The sequence below is a fragment of the Camelus bactrianus genome, chromosome 12 (genome assembly GCF_048773025.1).
Source record: "Camelus bactrianus isolate YW-2024 breed Bactrian camel chromosome 12, ASM4877302v1, whole genome shotgun sequence".
Taxonomy (NCBI): Eukaryota; Metazoa; Chordata; class Mammalia; order Artiodactyla; family Camelidae; genus Camelus; species Camelus bactrianus.
The window spans coordinates 8,922,268-8,945,349 of NC_133550.1; the positions used below are offsets into that span (position 1 = coordinate 8,922,268).

Genomic DNA, 23,082 nt, shown 5'->3' on the forward strand with positions numbered 1-23,082 from the left:
CACGTGCAGTTAAAGGTACAATCCAGAGTGGGATCGAGCGTCAAAATAAAATGACAAGAGAGCAGTGATTGTCTACAACAGAGTCTGACACACTATAAATCGCCCTTGGGCCACATCTAGCCTGCTACCTGTTTTCATGAAGTTTTTCTGGAGTACAGACACACCCATTTCTTTCTCTTTTTTTCTTTCCTTTTTTTTTAATTGAAATACAGTCAGTTTTTTACAATGTTTTGTCAATTTCTGGTGTCCAGCAAAATAGTTCAGTCATACATATACATACGTATATTTGTTTTCATATTCTTTTTCATTATAGATTTCTACAAGATATTAAATGTAGTTCCCTGTGCTATATAGTATAAACTTGTTGTTTATCTATTTTATATATAGTAGTTAGTATCTGCAAATCTCAAACTCCCATTTATCCTATCCCCTTCCCCCCGGTAACCATTAGTTTGTTTTCTAAGTCTTTGAGTCTGTTTCTGTTTTGTAAATAAGTTCATTTGTCTTTTTTTTTTTTTTTTTTTTAGATTTCACATACATATAAGTGATATCACATGGTATTTTTCTTTCTCTTTCTAGCTTACTTCACTTATAATGACAATCTCTAGGTCCATGCATGTTGCTGCATTGTTTTATTATTTTTTATGGCTGAGTAATATTCCATTGTATAAATATACCACAACTTCTTTATCCATATTTTCTGTGGCTGCCTACTACAGATATAGTTTAGTAGTTGTGACTTAAGTCTGCAAATCCTAAAACATTTAGTGTCTGGCACTTTAGAGAAGAATATTTGTTGACCCCTGCTCTAGGATTCCAGAAGAAGGAAACTTTACTATGTAATGGAAGAATCAAAGGCTTTAATGAAAGAAGTGGAAATGTTTTGGAGCTGAGAAATGGATAGCCTTTAAGTGAAACGAGGAGATGGTCATTCTAAGAGCCACAAAACTCAAAAGTAAAAGCAAAAAACTCATGGCTAAATACAAACGTGCTGGAGTATGAGGATCATATTACTGTACATGATTCATATACTATTAAAACCATTTGTCTTTGAGTATCCCTTTTGTAAGTATCCATCGAGAACTGTGATTTTTAAACTTGTTGAGATGTTTGAATCAATTGGTGAAAGATAAGATTTTTGTTTCACTCAGTGATCTGTGAGACTAAACGATAGTCCCTATGGAAGATCACTGATCTAGAACATTTATTCACTTGATAAAATTGATTATTTTCTGTTGAAGACAGAGAATTTTATCTTTTTCTCACATCTTATCTCTACCTCCTTAAAATACATGCATGCTGGACATATATTAATCATTTTGCTAATGACTAGTTATAATAAAAACCACACCAGCTATGGAGCACACAGCTAAGTGTCAGCGCTGTGTCAAGGGCTTTTTGTACTTAATGTCATTAAGAATTTACAATAGCCCAATGAGGTAGAGGTTATTATTCCCATTTTACAGAAGAGAACACTAAGGAACAGATGGAACAAATAATTGCCTTTAGACGGCAATGATGGTAAATAGACCATTTTTATCTAATATGACCAAGAGATTGACTTTTTTAAAAAGAGGAACTTTTGGAGCTAGGACATAGACAAAAATGGATTTTCAGAAATTTTTTTAAAAAGTGAATTTGCCAATTTGTTCTATTATGTGATTTCTTTTCTTTTGAAAACATTGTGCCATATTTTTATAAAACTTGCTGGCTTTCATTACAAATTCTTCTACAGATTTTTATTGAAAATACTGGTATTTTATTGGACGTGAACTTTCTGTATCCTTTCTCTCTGTTTCTCTTGCTTCTGTCACTTTCTGTCCATAGCTCTTAGTTAATGGTCAGTTGTTTGTAATGTCCTCTTTTTTTCCCTCCTTTTTCCATAGTACCCCTTCTTAATATTCATGTAGGCCCCAGTTACTTATTGCCTGGTGTCTTCAGTGTAGCCACAAAATGCTAGAATGCATTTTCCTAAAGCCATGGCCCCTTGCAGAAGAAAAACAGAATTGATGCAACTTAACACCAGTTTCTACGTCTGAACTCAAAAAGCAGCAGATACTGCAGGAAAATTTGCATGTCGCTAATTGATATGACAACGTAGTAAGTAGATAGGAAAAGGTGAATGATTCAGAAGAAGCCTCAGGGAGTATAAGAAAATATAAGTCTGTCCCCCATGGGTCACATTAGCATCTCTGTGGAGAGTCCTGGCCACTGTGCCCTGGGGAGAACATTAATTACACCCAGCAGTGGCCTGCTACGGGAAGATTTACAGGTGTCAGCTCTTAAGCTCATCTAAAAATTAGTTCCTCTTTTATTGTTAATTTTCTTAGTAATATATGCTATAATTTAAGAAAAAAAATACTTTGATAAGGACACATGCAAATTTTTGTTTTAAGTTTTTTTTTTTATCAATGATACAGTTTTATTACTCTTATCTCAGTAAGCTATGTGGCCCATTATCTACATTTGTTTTCAAATGTTCCAAAAAAAGGGAGTATACTCTTCTATAGCTATATCACCAATTTAAAAAAAAAAAATCTTATTTTAAATGTTTAGAAACCTAATTATTACTGTTTATTGGGATACTTCAGTATCGATGATCAAAATTACTATGCCTGTTTGATCATTCACTTTCATTTAGAGTGAATGTTCCATCCAACTTTCTCAATCTATGATCTATTTTAAATTATTTCACATATTCTTAGGCCTCTTACTAGCTCTTGTCTTGAAACAATACTGCTGAAGCCTCCTCAGCTGTGTATTCAGACACTGAATGCTGGTGTATGAAATCTAAATTTAAAGCTGTGATTTTTTGGTATTCTCTTGGTGTCGTAAGGATTTACACACTCAGATTTTTGGAATTGGAAAAGGGGAAGGAGAAAGCACACGTCATCCTTGGTGCTGGCTGTGTGTCAGAGGCAAGGCTGTGGGCTTGATGCATACCAGCTCACATAATCCTGAAAGTCATTATCTGAAAACTTCAACAGCCCTATAACCTGGGCATCTGGCATCATTGTCACTCATTTAGGATGGAGGCGAAGCATCTGATATCCCATGTGGGTTCAGTAACAAAGGTCTGCGTCCAAAATGCACACTTCTCCCCCTGTTCCATATACTCTTCCCGGACAGAGGTAGAATCCTCCCTTTTTGCACACACGTTTTATAGAGAAAATAAATTATGGGGAAGATAAAAGGGAAATACTTAGGATTCCATCTTTCTAAAAATGTGTTAGTTTTTAAAAAGCAATATTTTTAAATATCAAAATTACACCTGGAATTCTCTCTCCAAAAAAAATGAAAAAATTAAAAGGACAAGAAAAATGTTGACAAAATTGTCCTTGGTCCCTCTTCCACATTGTCTTAGTCTGTTCGGGTTGCTATGACCAAAGACCTCAGACCGGGCAGTTTGTAAACAACAGTAAGTGTATTTGTCACGGTTCTGGAAGTTGGAAGTCAGAGACTGGGGTGCCAGCGTGATTGGGTGAGAGCCTGCTTCTCAGCTGGAGACTTCTAGTTGTTTCCTGGCATGGTGGGAGGGACTCTGGAGCTCTGTGGGGTCTTTAAAAAAGGATTAATCCCATTCATGAGGGCTCCACCCTTATGACCTACACACCTCACCAAGGCCTCACCTCCTATGACCATCACATTGGGCATTAAGATTTGATCATGAGTTTGAGGGGCCGCAAACATTCAGACCATAGCACACAAACATAATCCTTCTTTCAAAAACCTCAGCTCCGTGAACTGCATACGGTAGGACTGATGTTGGGATCAAGAAATCAAGTAGACATGGGTAACACTATTGAATTATGTTCAAATAAATTGGGATTTGAATATTGTTTTACTTTTTTGAGCACTCGAGTATGCTTTTTTAAACAGATATATTCAACTCCAGTTATACCTTAATAAGGAAAACTATTCACATCTGAAAAAAAGAATCTTGGTAATAACTGGTTCATCAAAATACCATAACTTCATTATGACTTGAAATTTGTTGTAAGGGTTCATCTTAAACCCATTTCAAAGGACTGAGGAATCCCCACTTCTAAGCAGTTTAGCTCTTTGGCATAGCCTGTGATTGCAACAGGGACATTCAGTGGTAGCACCTTGAAGACTCCAGCATACATGTTTAAAATGTATTTCTTTCATTGGAAGACAACGTCAAAGTACGTGATTGAGGTACTGCGTGCTTTAGAACATGAGGCAGTTGAATTGAACGCTGTGTCTTGTTTATCGTGGCTAATACTCTTACAGTGTGAGTGGGACTTCTTCACAGCTGACAAGAGAATGTAATTTGTGCCTTGCAATTAAAGTGTCCCTTCCTTGACTCCAAAAAGATATCCAATCAAGGAGGTGTGGGGAAATTATCATGTGTTATTACCGCCTACTGAATGGTATTTTATAGGAGAGAGTTGGAAGGGGAAAACAGGAAACGCTCTGTTGTTAATTGAACACTTATATGGGCAGTTTAAGACCATAAACCACCTATTTCGTAGACAATGTATGGTATTTAACTTGTAGTTTAACCAAAACCAAGAGCCTAAGGCCAATAATTCAGACAAAGAGAAGTTATGCAAATCAGGCATTCCTGGTATGCACAGGGCCTCTTCCACAAAGGTGGAGCTAGAGATTCAAGTTGAAAATACTAGGATTACGACCAAATAAACCTATTAAGAATTATTAATTAATCTCGAATTAAACAAATATGATAGCCCCAAATAGTCTATTAGGGTGAGAGAAGTTTCTGCATACACTGTTTTGGCTCCTGAAAAGGAGCATTTTTTATAATCCAATCATTAATGGTTTCAAAAGAAGTGGCTCTGATACACTCCTAATGTTATTAAAAGGCGTCAGAATAATCTAAGGTGGTTGAAGTGCCATGATTTTTAAGCTTTATTTCATTAGAGAATCAAACTGTTTTTTAAAATTATATATTATCTGCCCATACAGCCATCTCTCTCTCTCTCTACATTCCTGCAGATTCTCCCAAGTTCCTAGAAATCTAAAAATAAAAACACACGCAACCATATAACTTCTCAGTTTTACAGTGGGATTTCTGTTTCCGGTATGCCAGTGATCACTAGTTAAAAATTTATTTTCCTTCACTCGACATTGACTTTTACCTTTTTTTTCCCCCACAATCTCTTGTAGGACTAATTTCCTGACAGAACTGAAAACAGGTATGTGGAGAGAGGTGTGTGCCAAGGCTGGCAAGCAGTCAGATGCAGCGTTTGTCGCCTCGGTGAAGCGAGTACACTGTGTAGTCAGGCGGGGGGCCGGTGATGATAGCAGCAGAGTGACCGGCCGTTCCTATCTTTGGCGACTTTTCTGTTCTTGGAGGGTCATGGCTGGTGTTGCTGCGGCCCCAGAAGTCCGCCTTTGGTGTGTTGCTCACACAGTGTCCTAAGCAACGTGAAGACACCTGTGCCGCTGACGTTTGTGCCTTCTGGGCTTTACCTTACACAGAAGGTGTGGGTTTAGCTGTGAACTTTCAAGTGCCAGGGAGGCTAAAAAGATGCGCCTGTCGCAGCCTGCTTGTTGCCTCACCTTGGACCCTGGGCTGGCTCCTGTTCCGTGACTTGACTCTGTTGGATTTTGGCGTTGACTCTGGCCAGCACCTAGTGACTGTTCCCTGAAATGCCCTTTGGTTTAACTGGAAGGGGAAACTGCAAATAATAATCATGGGAACCTAACAGTTGCCAGCAGCCAGACGGACAAAGAAAAGCGTAAAGGACAAGCCACAGCGTGATGCCTGCAGTAGCTGGCCTGTGGGCTTCGCCACCCCGGGCTTGTAACCTTTAGCTCTAACTACATAGAGTAGGGGTTTCATTGTCCAGCATTTTACTTATAGAACAGAATTGCAATCACTTATTCAAGTATTTACTGAAGGTACGGAGCACTCTGATAGTACCTAAATGACATCTTTTTACCGGAATGCTCTCTTTTGCTTCTGACCAAACCATTTTAGCATTTGCTTTGAACAAAACTAAAAGCAAAAAAAAATTAGACAAGAGCAAAAATCATTTGTCATGCAACGCAGATATTCTGGGTAGACCACGAACAGTGTCGAATTTGCATTTATCATCTATAAGTAAGCTTTTAGCTTTTCCTGAATTTATTTTAAATTTTGGTGGATGCTTTAGTTTTTTAAATGAAAAAAATTCCAACAGGTATTTTTCATAAACACAAAAAAGGAGATACTCTGACTTGATTTTTAAGTTACCTTATTTGCCTCTTCTCATGTAAAAATAACTGTCATCTTTAGACTTAACTCGATTCTATTATTTAGTTACTTATATTGTCTCAAGTCAACTATTTATTTTTATATATATATATATTTTTTAATTGAACTATAGTCAGTTTATAATGTGTTTTTTGGGTTTTTTTTTTTGATGTATATATATTTTTTATTGAAGTATAGTCAGTTTACAATGTTTTGTTTTCGGGGTTTTTTGCATATATATATTTTTATTGAAGTTCAAGTCAGCTCTTAGTAAGAGTGAAAAATATTGTTCAGTAGAATAAGGAAGGGAAGCTGGATCACTTTTATTCTGGAAGAAAGTATAGTCCAGGGAAATTAAAGGAATCTCCAGAATAAGCCCATTATATGAGGAGAGCTAAGCTACACGTAATATATTTCCACATTTCCTGTAACTTTCATTATTTAAAAGATAACTGGAACTCATTTTCACTGTTATACTTAATAGCATATTTTCTAGCATCATTACCCAGTTAAAAGTCATCTTCTGCTTGAGAATTTACCTGAAATCAGTGAGATTTTGTAGATTTTAATTGTCATCTATTGTGGCATAAATGTATTCTTCGGAGCAGTGGCTGGTTAACTATTAAATAATTAGTCTAGATTTTTTTTTCCTTGCGTGTAATAGTTTGAGCTAATATGTAGTATGAATGAAATCATTTCTATTTTATAGCATTATTGTTAGGTCCATTTCTCCATAAAGAAGGAAATCAAAATGTTAATCTGCATATATTGCTCTGTTCTGCAGGTCTTTAGTCACATGAATATATCAGCTAAATTAATTAACACACATTTATAAGATTGATAAAGGCAGAATGCCTTCTTCTCAGTCCGTACATGCATCCTTCCCCTCTGTCATTATTAACGCTCTCACACAATGCTGTGTGGCTTTGGACAGACACGAGCCTTCACACTATAGTCCATTCAGGCAGTGGCTAAGTTCAGAATTCTCCAAACTTACAACAGATGCCATTTTTGAAAGAAATTTCACAGAACTGGAATTTAATGGAACACCATTTAGGAAATAACACCTTGAAGAAAGACCTTTGTGTTTAAAGAAAATAGGATTTTGAAAGTATTATCTATAAAGTCCCACATGTGCCTGAGGAGTGACTAAATTTGGATTTCATTGTCATAGTTCAAACGCGTGACGTATTCTGAGGTATTTTACAATGTGTACCCATGCAGGCAGCTGCTGTCCCAGTTTTCATGATAACATCAAGATCATATGGGTTACTGAGATTTTAATATTGATATAATAAACAATAATAAAAGCAGAACGATATATGGCATTTTTGAGGTGGGGAATTAATTGTTAAGACCTGGGGTCTGGCCTAATTTGCTCAAAGTAGTTTAAATATAACTTCATTATTAGGGACTAAGCGAACAGTTTCCATGTGAGTTCACTATCATTATTTTGTTTATTATTCATAGAATCACTCTGCCTTCCCAAACCTTGAGGTTTTATTCATTAGAAAAACATTATTTTACTGACATCTGGTTCTCCTTATTTCTAGGGATTACCACATCATACTTAGAGGCATTCTGAAATGTTGAACTCTTGCTGGTAAAAGCTCTTAATTACTGAAATGTAGCTTTAGTTTACTATTGTTAACTAACTGAGTAAATTTTGCATAATTTTGAGGGTTTTGTGTGCATGTGTGTGTGTGTGTGTGTGTGTGTTGCCTCATAGGAAGCAAAGATACTTATTGTGTATTGCAGAAATATTAGGGAAAAAATGTTGGAACCATTCACTGATATCTGTAACCCATGTATCTTTCCTTTTGCAGCTATAGCATTGCTTTATACCTTGTGGCCGTTATCACTGCGTTGCTTAATTGTCAATGCCGTTTATATCCTTACCTGTTAAGTAGACTGCACGGGTTTCCTTAAACACATAGCTCAGCATCCCTAAATCGTTTTCTCACCATATTCTAAGGCGTTATTCCATACAGCACATACGCAAACATTTATTAAACCACATGGCTAACCAACATAAATTGCTATCTTATTATAGATTTTAAAATACAGATGCTTAAGGTTTTTTTTTTTCTTTTTTTGCTAATTGTGTTTGCACATAATCTCCCTCCATACTTTCTAGCATGACTAAGACCAATGAAATGGAAAGTATTGCTGTACTCAGTAATGGGGCTAAAAGATGAGTAAAAGTCACCTGCATTCAAGCACAAGAACAAGTTTCCTGAATTTTGACTAACGCTTGCCAGTCTACTGAAAAAGCACACTGGACTTTCCTTCCACATTTCCTGCACCCCTCAGGGTAATGAAAATGAAGATTGTGCAAAGCTAATTCTTTTAAAGTAGAATGTTCCCCTCCAAGTCCAAAATGCGTGGCAGTTGACAGTATTAATTGCTCAGTAAACATACTTACTGTGTGTAATCTTCCCTTCTTCATAATCTTCCCTTCTTAATAACATAGATATTAAGGTCAAGAACTTCCAAAGAGAAGTGGTTATGACTTTTGATGACTAAACACCATCATCCACATCTTCCTACTTGCAGCTCACTTTCTTCTTGGTTTTGTGGGAATCACATATCTACCATGAAATTTTGATACAATAAATAATATCTTTGATAATAGAAATGATGTTTTACTTGGAAGTTCGCTGTGCCTTCTGTGTAGAATTTTATGCTGATATAATTTTGTGATTTATATATTTTTATCTGGTCCTATGTATTCCCATTTACAACACTTGATTTTAAAGAAAGTTTTCATGGGAATTGTATTATATAAAATTTTAAAATTTCTCAACTACCTTAAAAACTGTTCGATGTATCTGAAGTGAGCCTTTAAACCTTTTGAGTGACTTCTTACTTTAACATGAAGATTTTATCAGATACTTTCCATTGAAATGGATATTTAACCTTTATGCAATCCGATTTTCCAGGCATTCCCCATTTCCTCTTCAGATTTGTAGGATTCAAACAAAGGCAAATTTAAATTGCAGATTTATATTGAAGATATTTTACACAATCTGTATAAATTGACTCATGAACTCATAGAAACTTAGAGGTTACTTAGCTCATTATTTCACCCAGTGTATTAATCGTACTGAGTCCATGAAAAGTGATTATCTAGCTTCAACTGATAACTTTGCAGGCATCCAGTGAACTTACCATCTTCCAAGCAGCTCATGTTTTCCCTGGCCAGCTTCCTTTGTTAGTAAATTTATTTTAATGTTAGCCCTAGAGGGAAAGTACCTGCAAATTTTATTAATTTATGAATTAGAAACAGTCCTATCAGAAAGGCAGATCTTTCTTATCCACCGCCCTTGGGAAGGTAAGCATGCGTACATCACGTGATGCGACTGCGGAAATCAGAAGTGATGGGCACTGAATTTGTAAGAAAGTATCAACTCTGATTTGGCAGCTCTGCCCGGGCATGTGCAAAGGGAGAGAGCTGCCAGGCAGAGAGAAGGTGGAGCCTGTGCCCAAAACAAGCAGTTATAATCACGGTATCACAATGACTTGCATTCATCGAGTGCCTACTGTCTCAGGCACGCTCCTAAGAACTTTACATGTGTTTACCTTGTTCAATCCTGTAAGTACTGTTACTACTTTTTTACCAAAAAAAAAAAAAAAAAAAAGGAAAAAGAAAAAAAAAAACGGAAAAAGAAAAAAAAAAAAACCAAGTCACTGAGGCATTAAATGACTCACCAAAATTCACAAAGTTAGTAAATAATAGAGATAACGTTTGAGATTAGACACTCTAACCTCAGATTCCACATTTTATCACTTAGATCATACTCTTAGCATCTGACCTGCTCAGACAGAGAAAACAGCTACTTAACAACTCTACAGTTGAGTTCTGTGTTGAAACTTTTTTTTTCCCCCTCTGTCTTCTTTTCCTTAAGGTACGTTGAGTGGATTTTGACTCCTTGCAACCATAGATCTCTGCCTGTGACACAGGTTTGATTAGCCATGTTACTCTAAGTTTTGCTTAGTGAAGAACTCTCAGTGTTGTAGATTCATTACTGGCATTCTAGATGCAAAGCAGAACAACTTAGAAATTATTTACTTCCGGAGCCTTTTCCTCTGAAATGGTGCAAGTCATTATTGAATTTATGATGAGGTATGTTTATGAAAAGTTACATATGAAGACAGCACAATGTGCTCTGCATTAGAAATAATATTAAGGATACAGACATCAATCAAGTGGCCTTTCCTATGGGTTTAGAACAGTTTTTGTCGTGTGGTGCTCGAGAAGTTGTTACATTTCTCTTGGCATTTTCATTAGCCAGAAAAGTTGTTGACTAAGGCCCTTCTGATCACTTCCTGCTCTTGGTTTTGCAAGAACATTATCTGCACTTTCATCACTGTGGAAACAATATAGAATTAGGAACGTGTGTCTCCTTCGGGAGGGACAGAAAACAGGAAATCAGCCAGAGAAAATGAGTCAGAGCATGTGCGGCGGAGGAACAAGAAGGAGGCAAACACTTGTGAAGAAGAGAAATCCAATGTACAAAAAGAATACATCTCAAAAGGGAGCCACATTGTTCATCAGAACATAAAATTATGCACAAAAAGTTACCCCCTCTAAACTGGGAGAAATATGTTGAGTTTTTATTATTCATAATACTACTTTAAAAAAAAAATTTCCCTTTGCACCTATTTCTGAGTTTATGGCCTTTTGTCTGCTTTCCTCAACTCTGCAGTTGGCCCGCTGATTGTATTTACGAGCCCAACCCAAACATAATCTGGTGTTTCAGGCTAATCTGAATAGAGGCAGAACATGTAATTAAACAATTGCTGCCCAGGGTCCTAGGAAGTGGTGAGGCCAAGCCGGAATGGGGTGCCCCATTACGGACAGTTGGGGGGATTAGCTTTAGGAGTGTTTCCCAACAACAGGGTTCAAGACCTGGTCCACATGGTTGACCCAGTGTTCTCTCAGGTCGAGTAGACGTCTCTCTCTATTTTTTTTTTTTCTCTTGTAATGGGAGTTACATGCCTGCATTCAGGAACTTGAGTTTCCCAATTCCATGTTCTTCTGTTACTAGGGCTACTGGCTATTGATTGTAGAAATCTGGCTCCCCAGTCCTCTGTGAGGATCGCTGCCATGTTCTTTACACTCTCCTCTGGGAAGAGGGATCCTTGAAATCCTGCTGCCCTAGAGTGGATAGTGTTGTGGTGACTTCTAGTCTACCTAGCCTTCAGGCCATCAACCACCACGCACTGTCTGTTGATTGGACCATAACCCTCATTCGTGGTATAAATTCTTCCTAATTATTACTATTGATAGTCATATGTTCTCTAATATTTAATCTGACTTGAATGTCTCATTCTTTGTGCAACTGTCTAACGCTAATCACCTGGTACCGAAATTGCCAAGCTATTAGTTGCTTTCCTCTCATTCTTAGATTACAAGGACCTTGAGAGGTGAAATCATATCAGGGTTTCTTGGGATCCACACAGTGTTCCCTGCTGTCTATTTCTTTCTGACAAACTGAGTCAACTTCTAGAATCATTGGCCCATACTCACACTGCCCTGTCTGTGATCAAACTAGCGCATGTTACTCTTGGTACTTTGTGGCACTAATTGATAGGTAGTTTAAATTGTTTTGAAGTTGCTTAGTATTGTTATTGTTTTACAACATGCCAGAATAAAAGGTCAAAAGTCCTTTAATGCTTCTCTTACAATTTGGTTAAAACTAAGACTTGGTGCACGTTAGACCACTTGGGTATGTGGTATGAGAGTACTTTTGTTTCAATATTTAACGTACATAAACATCAGTTTTAAAAATTTGTCTTAATAAAATAGGAAAACTTCTTTTATGCAGAACCTAGGAAAGTGTAGTTTTTTAAAAATCCTGTTCATTTGGGGAGGATTAGGAGGAGGATGGTACACAAAGATGTCCCTGTTCATGTCAGTTCAGGGATGAAAATTTCTTTGCTTTGAGGAACCTGCATTTCAGTTGCGTTTTCAGTATTTCCTCGTATGTGTGTAACTATATCTACTTTTTCCATTACACCCTCCAATCACACACATCTTTGTGTCCTCTGATTCTTCTGATTGAAGTAAATGTAAAATTAATGCCTTAGTCACCACCACAGTCTACATGTAGAGTGAGAAGGTGGCATAAATGTACTATGTGCTTCCCAAGTATGTGTGCTCAAATAAGGTAAAGATAAATTACTAAATGAGCTAGAGAACTGTCTTTTAATTAAGGATAAGCTAACATTAGACACATCTATTTAATTACATGTTCAAACATTACTATCAGCCTACTTATATGTTGCTGGGATGCTGTCCAAACTAGTATAATCTTCCTTCCAGGCTGAAAAATAGGTTGTTGTTCCTCTTTTAAAATAGAACATAGAAATTGGTGATTTAAAATAGAACAAAGAAATCTGTCAAACATTTCATTCTAATCTACTATATATTGATAAGATAAATCACACTATAATTACCTTTTTGGTCATCAAAAAGAATGAAGTACCTGATAAGTCTTTTGTCCATTTTTTGGGGGGGATTATCTTTCTATTGCTTAAAGAGGCTCTTTCTATATCCCATATATTCTGTATATGTATATTACAAATGCCTTTTTTCAAATTAAGGCTTTCTTCTTCGGGGGATGGGTATAGCTCAGTGGTAGAGCATGTGCTTAGCATGCACAAGGTCCCGGGTTCAATCCCCAGTATCTCCACTAGAAAAGTAATAATAAAAATTAAAAAAAAAAAGGCTTTCTTCTTCATTTCCTATATAGTGTCTTTTGATAAATGGTTTTGAATTTTAATAGCTGAATTTATGAGTTAATGTCATCTTTTGTGTTTGTTTAATTTGTTATTCCTTGCTTAATATAGCTCTTGCCAACCCTAAGGTCATAAAGATACTATCCTGACTGTCCCTCAGCACTACCCAACAGACTCTTCTACCCTGGTGCAAATATTTTATATGTGGCACCATCCAATATGGTAGCCACTAACCACGTGCTGCCGTTGAGCCCTTGAAATGTACATAGTGTGACTGAGAAGCTGAATTTTTAAATGTAATTTTAATTAACTTACGTTCAGATTTAGATAGCCTCATGTGGCTACTGAGTAGTGTATTGGATAGCTCGGCTGTGGCTGGGTTTCGTCATGAAGGGTGACTCACCTGATGTTCATTTTTCTGCAGGGCGTGAGGGGAACATCTAGTGTCAGACTGTCCCATGTGGACGACCAGTTGGCCTAGAGCAACAGCTTTTTCCTACTGACTGATAAACCAGTTTTGAAATCAGAATGAATTATCTGTGTGTGTGTGTGTGTGTGTGTGTGTGTGTGTGTGTTTATTTCCTGGCTTTCTGTTGTATTCCTTGGAGAAGTCTTCTATTCCTGGTACTCGTGCCTCTCACTGTCAGTCACCACAGCTTTATAGTAAGCCTTGGTATTTAGTCATGCACATCCCACTCCTTTGGTTCTGTTTTAGTAATGACTTTGCCATTCTTGACCTCTGATCGCTCAATAAATGTTAGACTCAGGTCTCCAAGTAAAAAAAAAAATTATTTTTTAAAAAAATTTTATTTTATTGAATTATAGTCAGTTTACAATGTTGTGTCAATTTCCAGTGAAAAAATGGGATAGTTTTTCATTGCATTTGAATCAGTACATTAACTTGGCATTTTTTTCTTTTTTTAATTAAAGTATAGTCAGTTACAATGTGTCAATTTCTGTTGTACAGCACAATGTCCCAGTCATGCATACATATACATATATTCATTTTCATATTCTTTTTCATTAAAGGTTATTATTACAAGATATTGAATATAGTTCCCTGTGCTATGCAGAAGAAATTTGTTTTTTTAATCTATTTTTATATAAAGTGGCTAACATTTGCAAATCTCAAACTCCCAAATTTATCCCTTCTCACCCCCTTTTCCCTGATAACCATAAGATTGTTTACTATGTCTGCAAGTCTATGTCTGTTTTGTAGATGAGTTCATTAGTGTTCTCTTTTTTCTTTTTTTAGATTTTGTATATAAGTGATATCATACGGTATTTTTTTTCTCATTCTGGCATGCTTCACTTAGAATGACAATCTCTAGGTCCATCCATGTTGCTGCAAATGGCTTATTTTACTCTCTTTTATGGCTGAATAGTATTCCATTGTATAACTATACCACAACTCCTTATCCAGCCATCTGTTAATGGACATTTAGGTGCTTCCATGTCTTGGCTAATTGTATATAGTGCTGCTAAGAACATTGGGGTGCAGATATTATGATATTAAAACTTTTAATTCATAAGCATGATTTATCTCTATTCATTTTAGGTCTTCTTTCATGTCTTGCATTTTTTAAAACTGTTTTTAACCTATAAAAGATTTGGTATATTTTGTTATGTTTTTTAAGAAAAACTATATATTGACGATATTCTGTATGTTGTCTGTTTAAAATTACATATTTTAATCTCTTAAGCTGATAACAGTAAGTATGTTATACATGTTCGTTTGTTTAGCTTTTTGTTGTTTTTATTATTATCAGCTTAAGGAATTTTTCTTCAGTTTTTAGTTTGGTAGGATTTTAAATGTGATGAATTATAGTAATTGGTTTTAAAATATTTACTTGCTTATTATTTGTGTTTCAGCCCTCAAGTATTCAGAATTGAATTAAAAACTATTCATGATCTTTAGGTTGTGACATGCTCTCATCATTCATAGCTGTGTTTAATTATCTGTTAACACAATGAAAACTAATGAACCCACCAACCAATACAAGAATTAGAATATTAACTAAAATCTGAACTTACCCGTGTGCATCTCCCTGGCCTCATACGTTGCTCCTTATCCATCATCCTCACCTCCCCTTCCCAGGGATAATCACTATTAGAAGTTTTATATTTATTATTCATTTGTTTTCCTTTTGTTTGGCTTGGTTTTAGTAAGTTATACACAGGCAAAGTTTTTTTAATGTTTAGTGCTTGCACAATTCTTCATGGTCTCTTACTCTTTACTTGTATTTCAATCCTTTCCTGTGTAAAGCATATTTAATTTATATTTTCTGGGTGATAATTTTGCTATCTAATGTCATTATGGACCAGATTCTACTGTCTGTAGTTTCTCCTGGTCCTTGTTTAACAAGGCCTTACAGATGAGTTTTACTTGGATCTTTATCATGTGAGAATTATTTGAAGCTTGGACTAAGCTGGATTTCTAGTTGAGAGAACTTGTATTTCCTTTTGCCAGGGCCTGGGGCATTACCCAACACTATAAACTGTTTTTAGATGTTCGAACCACCTTGATAGTATAAAATTGGAGTGCACAGCCACGTGAGGGATTACTGTTGGTCATGAACCCTCCAGTGGTATTTTTTGTTTCCTATCACTAGTGCCAAATTTAGAGGCAGACTGGTTTCTTTGTGGTCACCAGCTGTGTATAGTACGTGTGTGTGTGTGTGTGTGTGTGTGTGTGTGTGTGTGTATGTGTGTAGCTGTGCAAACTTGCAGACTTATTTCTGGTACAGTGATGACACAGTCTTAGTGGGTCACAGAAGGGCACATCACCTTTTAGACTCTCCATCTCAGGCTGACCTTGGGCCTTGTGATCCACTGCAAACGCATTCTGGGCTGTGAAATCCCAACTTCAAGTCTGAGGTCCCAGGAGGAAACCTGAGTAACGTACTCCTCTTAACCAACTGCTTTCCCCTTTGGGTTAGTTTCATTCTCTAGGTATTTCTTGCTTTCCTTCTAGTTTTCCTATTTTGTGCACGATTTCTAGTTGCTTTCAGTGGATGAATTTTTATACGACCAAGCAGAGAGACTTGCACAAACAAACTCAAGTAATAAGTCAGTAATAAAATACAGAAGATTTTCTTGGAGCCTGATTTCAGGAAGTGTAGTCAGATCTTGCTGGAAAGGTTAACGCAGGGCTGATCTTCCCCAGGGCTGGCTGATTTTCCATTTTGTTGCATTTCTGAATGACCTCACACTTCTAGTCTCCATAACAGTCCAGCTGACTCAGTCTCTCCATGTATTACTTCAAAGTCTTGAGATGGAAGATAGAATTGTCTTCGCCTCACCTGTAGGTGGTAGTATGGTGGGGTGCTCTCTAAGCACACTGTGCCGTGATAGTTAGAGCCCAAGTTCTGCATTTAGGCTGGCCGCAGTCAGACAGCTCCAAATCTTGCCAGCATTGTAATCTTGGGAAACTTTCTTAATGACTCTGTGACTCAGTTTCCTTATCTGTAGATGAGGAGGATAGTAACAGCCCTGTCCTCATAGTTGTGATGAGGATTAAATGAGTAACTACATGTGGAGAGTAAAAAGCAAGGGTAATGCCTTGGGTACAGTGGTCACTCAACATGTTTTCTTTCCTCTCACCTGCCGTCACCCCTGGTCTAATTGGCTGTGGCCTGGGGTGAGGATCGTGTGGTACCCAGGTGTGTTCTACCAAGCCTGTCTGCCTAGGTATCTTCCTTCATCCTCATTAAGAAGCAGACTGGAAGAAAGGAAGGCAATAGCAGATGTGCCTGATGTAGGCTGGTGAAGTAGAAGCAAAACAACTTGTCAGTCTGGGAAAAACTTTTTTAAAATAGAATTCCCTTTATGTACAAATATACTTGAATGGTAGAATTGTTACCTAAAGAGACAGATTTTTTTAAAAAAATTACATTGACTGAGCTCACTTTACACCTGAAAATTTCCCTGTTGCAATTAATCACATACGTGTTGACAGCCTTTCGCATGTGAGATGCTGTATTGTAGGGGCGGAGCGCACAGGTAGAAGCAGAATGTGCTAGTGGGTGTAATTACAGATGATCGAAGTAGAATCATCAGCCTTTTCCAGAAGGAAGTCTCATTCTTTGCCTAAGTAATTCTCAGAAAACCTGAACTATTTCAAGGAATAATTTTCTCTGTCTTCCTTTTAAGGTTTTTGTTTTTGTTTTTGTTTTTTAATGTGCTCTGAAAGTGGAAGGCTAGGGGGAAGGTACAGCTCAAGCCCTGGGTTCAATCCCCAGTCCCTCCATTAAAATAAATAAGTAAATCAATAAACCTAATTACCTAACCCCTCCCTCAAAAAAAAAAAAAGTGAAAGTCTGGATTCAACCTAATTCCCCACAAATTAATACATTCAGTTATGTTCTGGGTTATTTCCAGGCCCTTGGTAACTTAAAAATGAACACATAAAACTAACAGTGATTTCATCTGTATAGTCTTTTACCGTCAGCACAGTGTTTTCATTGATTCATCTTGTCAAGTGAGTGAGGTGGAATTGTCAATGCGATACTTCTCTCCATTTCACGGATGAATACAACTGAGGCTCAGGGACTTTAAGTGACTTACTCCACTCACATAACAGATACGGAGGAGAGCCTGACTCAAACATGGGAGTCCTGAATCCACGTTCCAAACGCTTCCCGCTGCTTGCCAGCAACCAGTCATGTCACAGAAATGATTATATTGCCATTAGTGTATTAGAATCCACCCCTGAAATCAGAGTTTTGCCTCCAGATTTTCAGACTCAACAGCTGATGACAACTTGGACAGACTGAGTAACAAGGAAAACAAGTCTGGTAAAAACGAAAGGGATGCAGATTGTAACCAGGACAGTTTTCATTCCTTTGCCATGGAGTGAAATATATTTTATGTGGGAGTTCTGTGTGTACCAACAAGAGACTCTGCTCTTATAGCATATAATAATATAAATAATAATGTAAGTATTATTTAAGTTTTTTTCTACTCTTGAGAACATGGAGAGAAGTTGCTAAAAGTATTTGACCTTTAAATGCAGAGTGTATAGATTAATTCATTTATGACTTCAGTTTCACAGCTGAGTTGTCTTGTAAATAAAACTTTTCCCGCTTTAGGAAGGAAGCCAATCTCGCAGTTCCCCACGGGTCTCGTATCGCTTGCGCCAAGCAATGCTTCGTGCATTGACCTTGGAACCCAAGAGAATTTGTGCACAACTGGTGAATTAAACCAGCAATAATTTCCTGTGGCATTATGTCACAACCTCAAGGATGAAAAAAAAATCCTTTAATTTTTTTGCCTTTAATTACAAAAAAAAAAAATTCTTTCAAAGGTACGTGAAATATGTTAGGCCACTATTTAGGGTTTTTGTGCTGTATAAAGCACATGTCCTTTTCTTCCGTAAACTCTGTTATCGTGCAGTTATCCAGATCTGTGTGTACGTACCAGTCTTTTGATCCTTTTTATTAATATTTTTATGTCTGACGTTTGTCATTAATTTTGCTAGAGAGAAACTTACTTCCTGAGGAAAGACTTCTTACCTTTAAGTGATGAAATATTTTTGCCCACAGAGCTTCAGAGGAAGTAAGATTAAATATGGGAACTTTCTGTGGATAAATGTGTCATCTTTACTCAGTTCCTGCTCTTCTGCGGACGTTTTTATACAGTTAGACAATCTGCCTCCCTATCGTGGTCTCTTTCCCAGACTTCGCTTTTTCCGTCACCTAACACTGTTTGTTTCTGAAAGCTCTGCTTTTTTCCTTTCCGTACTCATAATGTCAGTGACAGGTCTGTCTTCAGAGCTGCAGCTCAGCCCTGTAAGCTGATGGTTTGTAGATCTACAGCCCTTCCCCTACCCGATCTCTTGCTGCAGGCCCGCGAGGCTCTTGCCTGTATGATGTTCTTTTGTCCACTCTGTGTGTATCGCAAATCCACTGATAGCCACCCAGTCTTCCATTTTGGAAACACCAGGGTCATTCTTGACCTGTCTTACCACCTAGTACATCCAAATTTTCATCAGACCCTTAAGACTCGAGATGTACCCTTGATCCAACATCTTTTTTCCATCCGTGTTGACTCCACAGCCCTCTCTGCTCTGGTTTGTAATTCTCCACGTTGCCCTGAAAGCAATTTTACAGAAAAAACAATCTAATCGTACCCTTCTCCTGCTTAAAAACCTACATTGACTTCTCTTTACTGCTGTCCTTTTACCGGCAAGCACCACCACGTGTTTTCAGTCTCAATTCCTGCCGCCTCTGATCATGCACCCAGTTATTCAGGCCGTCATCTCCTCGCTCAGGAATCTGTCTTTGACGCCTCTGCTCTTTGTGTCCGAAATGATTTATCAGACCTCATCCTCTAACTGCGTGTCTCTCAGGACTCAGTTCAGTTGTCATTTCCTCTGTGAAGTCATGCCCGAGGCCCATGGGGGAAGCATTTATTGTTTTCATGGGAACTTGATCTACCCTGTAGCTTTCAGCACATTTGACTGTAATTATATGCTTATATATCTGTCTCCTCTACTCTGTAGTGAAGGAAAAACCACATCATATTCTTTGTGTGTCTATGTGTATTTTAACCTAGCACCTAGCTTTTAGGGCCTACCATGTGGTAGGTCTTCAATAAATAATAACAGAATAAATAAATGAATCAATTAATTGTGTCCCACCCAGCATTCAGATTAAAATTTTCCGTCCTTAGATTAGAGATCAAAATAATTTTCCAAGACTACATCGATTCTCGAAAGACTCTTTTCTATCTTCCTTTATATGACTTGGAGGTCAAGTTGTTTGTTAGCTGGTCTGTTTACCATTTCTCTGTCTTAATCAGCTTGGGCTCTTATCATAAAATACCATAAATCAGTGACAAACCACAGACAGTTATTTCTTAAGAATCTGGAGACTGGGAAGTCCAAGATCAGGTGCTGGCTAACTTGGTTTCTGGTAAGAGCCCTGCTCCTGGCTTGCAGACGGCTGTCTTTCTGTGGCCTCACATGGTGCACACAGGTGCATGGTGGAGATTGGGAGTGGGAGCTGGGGAGGGAGAGGAAATAGACCTTTCTGGTCTCTTCTTATAAGGGCACTAATCCCATCATGAGGACCACCTCACCCATCACCTCAGCTGAACATAATTACCTCCCAAAGGTCCCACTTCCTAATATCATCATTTGGGGATTAAACCTTAAACATGTGAATTTGGGGGGAACACAAACATTCAATCCATAGCATTTTTCATCTAACTGCCATCATGTTATGAGATCTTCTTGAACCCCTTCTTGTCTCCATTTCTGCATTATACAAAGATAAAACAATACTTGGAGAACTCATATTTCCCAAATGATAATCAAACTTTTATCCAGAAGCTACATGCCTATTAAAATGATATGCTCTTCCGAAATTTTTGGTTAAAATGCAAAATTAGGAAAGTTTCGGACTAGTTTTAAAGCTGAAGGTGAGGCAGATACTGATGGAAATGGCATTTTCACGCTGCATCGGTTTGGCTTCCCGAAGAGTTGGACATACTACGAGGCTGTTTCTTCACTCCCTGAGTTTTGGTGTGTAGCTCAGGCAAACTCGTGAGCTCCTCACTGCTGCTGAAATAGGCCTTTGGGAAGAAAATACATTTCATTCTGTACCTTTGTTTGTAGCAAAATGTCAAGGAAGTTACCTCCTAAACACAAACCTCAGGAATTCTGGGATAACAAACTTGAAATAAACGGAGACATCTCTGAGGGAAAGAAAATCGGCACTGGGTTCAAGGAGACCTCACAGCGTGATGGCGGATTTAGATTCAGGTAGCCATCAGGGAGCGCTGCGGTTCATGCTGTGTGCATTACTGTGTGCACCTGCCTCGTGGATCCATGTAAAACGTATGTTGAGTACGTTACGTGTTCAAAGCACTGCTCTACATAAAGGTTGTTGGGAAAGTAAATATAAAGAAAACCTGGTTCGTGACCATAAGGAGGTTAGATAAGTGTGTGTGGGGAGAGGGGCAGGGATGGGGAGAATTTAGAAAGCGCGTAAGTGACTCTAGTGTAATACAGGGCACAGAGAGATACACAGGAGAGGAGGCAAATCTGAGAAGGGAGGAGCCACATCTCGATGGAAGGTGCCTTCGCATCTGGGCCTTAGAGGTACACGGGGTGAGTGAAAGACTTGCCAGCAGAGGAACAAAGGGGCCTAAGTTCAAGGGCCAGGAAGGACAGGGTCAAGTTAATTTAGCTTCACTGTAGGCCACGTGGATGGGAGCAGAATGGTTTCAAGCTAAATGGTGGAATTTGCTATGATTTCACTATTAGAGCTACTTAACAACATATGATTTTAAATTTGTAACTCTAAGTGGAAAAGAGAGGGAATCAAATTTCTAATCCTGATCTTCTTTAAACCAATCTGGGTTTCTCAGCCTCAGTATCAGGGACATCTGGGACTGGATAATTCCTTTTTTTTTGAGGGCGTTTGGAGGCAACCCTGGCCTCAACCCAGGGCTGGGAGGCAAGGGAGGCAGGGAAGCAATGGCATTTAAGGAGGCACTCACTCCCAGGGCCATGCAACCTTTAATCTTGCATCTGGACGACCCTAAAAGTGAGTGAGTGCCTCCTTAAATTTTGAGCCCTAGGCACCGCCCTTGCCCGCCACACTCCTGGCACTGCCTCCACCCACTGGACGCCAGTAGCACTCTCCCAGCTGTGACAGCCAAACAAGTCTCCAGATAGTGCCAGACATCCCCTGGAAAACACAAGAGCCCAGGTTAAGAGCCACTGCAGTCTCACTGGAATAACTCAGTATATTTCTCTTTCAGTTGTAAAATGCCAAGAGGAGCCAGCAGCAGTGTGATGGGATTCATCTGAAAGGTAGCAACCTAATACAGGTGTTATCTGGGCAGTGTAATTTGGGCTGAGACACACCTGGGAAGTAAGACTTGGAGGGAGAGCTGTGGAAAGAAACTGGTAGGAAATGGGCTGGTAGGCAGTGGCATCAGGAAGAGGAAGGGTTTGTATGAAAGTTACCTAAAAGTAAGGGATGGCTGCTGCTGTTCGTAATATACCAAATTCTTGACCTTGGCTACGCTGAAGAATAATAATTCTGCTGCCAGTCTTAGGGTGGACATGACAGGATTTCCAAGGATGTCTTACTTGTTACAAATGCTCAGAAAAAAATCTACAATGTGATTGTAATATATATATTATATATATTTATATTTATATACACATACACATACATACATATATGTATATGTATGTGTGTGTGTGTGTATATATATATATATATTTTTTTTATGAAATTAGGCTCTCTTCTTGGTTAATACTTCAGTGTGCTGTTTGTATTTGCTGTTAGCGGTTCTACCCTACCCTGCTCCTACCCTGCTTTATTCTATTTTCTTGGGCTTTAGGGAAGATATAGCACTTGGAGGCGTGCAATTTGTGTGCTGTGGTTGCCAATAAGTTTACAGCTACGTTGAGTATGAGACCTCAGACACGCCTAGTATGAGATGACAAAGGCATGTCATGTTGTATGCAGTCCATTTTCACAGTAAAGGTTAAATACCAGTGATATGGTTGATTGATGTTTAGCAGGAGAGTTTAAGCTCTACAATTCCACGTGTCTCACAGTCAGTAAGCGTCAACAGCGTGTAGCTCCATATATTTTTGCTCCATTTATTTTTGCAGCATTTAGTACAGAAGTTGGTATGTGGTCATAATAACAAATTAAACAGTTGGATTTTATAGCTCACTAACATCTGCCAGGCAGTGTCCTATGTGTTTTTTTGCATTGATTGCTCAGTAATCCTTGGTGGAGGTTAATATTATGATCCCCATTTTATAGAGATGGAAACTAAACTTAAGCAGGTTCATTAACTTGCCCACAGTCACATGGTTAGGATCACTTGATTCCAGATCTGCCAGCTCTGAGTCCATGCTCTTAAATAACGGCTTCAAGGCTGCCTGTAAATGACCTTGTAGATTGTGCGGGGCACGACTCCAGGTGTCACCATACACACGGTACACATTGCGAGTGCTCCGAGATTATCCTGGGAGGTGCACACACAAAAAAGTGAATTCCAATGCTTTTAAATGTTACTTACTTTTAAATTTTACTGAATGATGTACAGTGAGTGATGGGACTGTGAGCAGGGGTTTCCTTCCT

General features: G+C 38.1%; 1 protein-coding gene across 9 annotated transcripts in view; it reads left to right on the forward strand.

Moving 5' to 3' along the window:
• The window catches only part of SLC16A7 (solute carrier family 16 member 7), a 141,797-nt gene that overhangs the window by 8,798 nt on the left and 109,917 nt on the right, over window positions 1–23,082 (forward strand). For 3 of the 9 annotated variants that reach the window (XM_045510182.2, XM_045510180.2, XM_045510177.2), the window contains exon 1: window positions 21,631–21,788. The exons of 4 other annotated variants lie outside the window; for them this stretch is intronic. The gene's annotated coding sequence lies outside the window, so the exon portion shown is untranslated. Of the gene's footprint in view, window positions 1–21,630; window positions 21,789–23,082 lie in introns of those variants that run through there. 2 more of the 9 variants (XM_074374638.1, XM_010946347.3) reach the window with 2 other exon arrangements.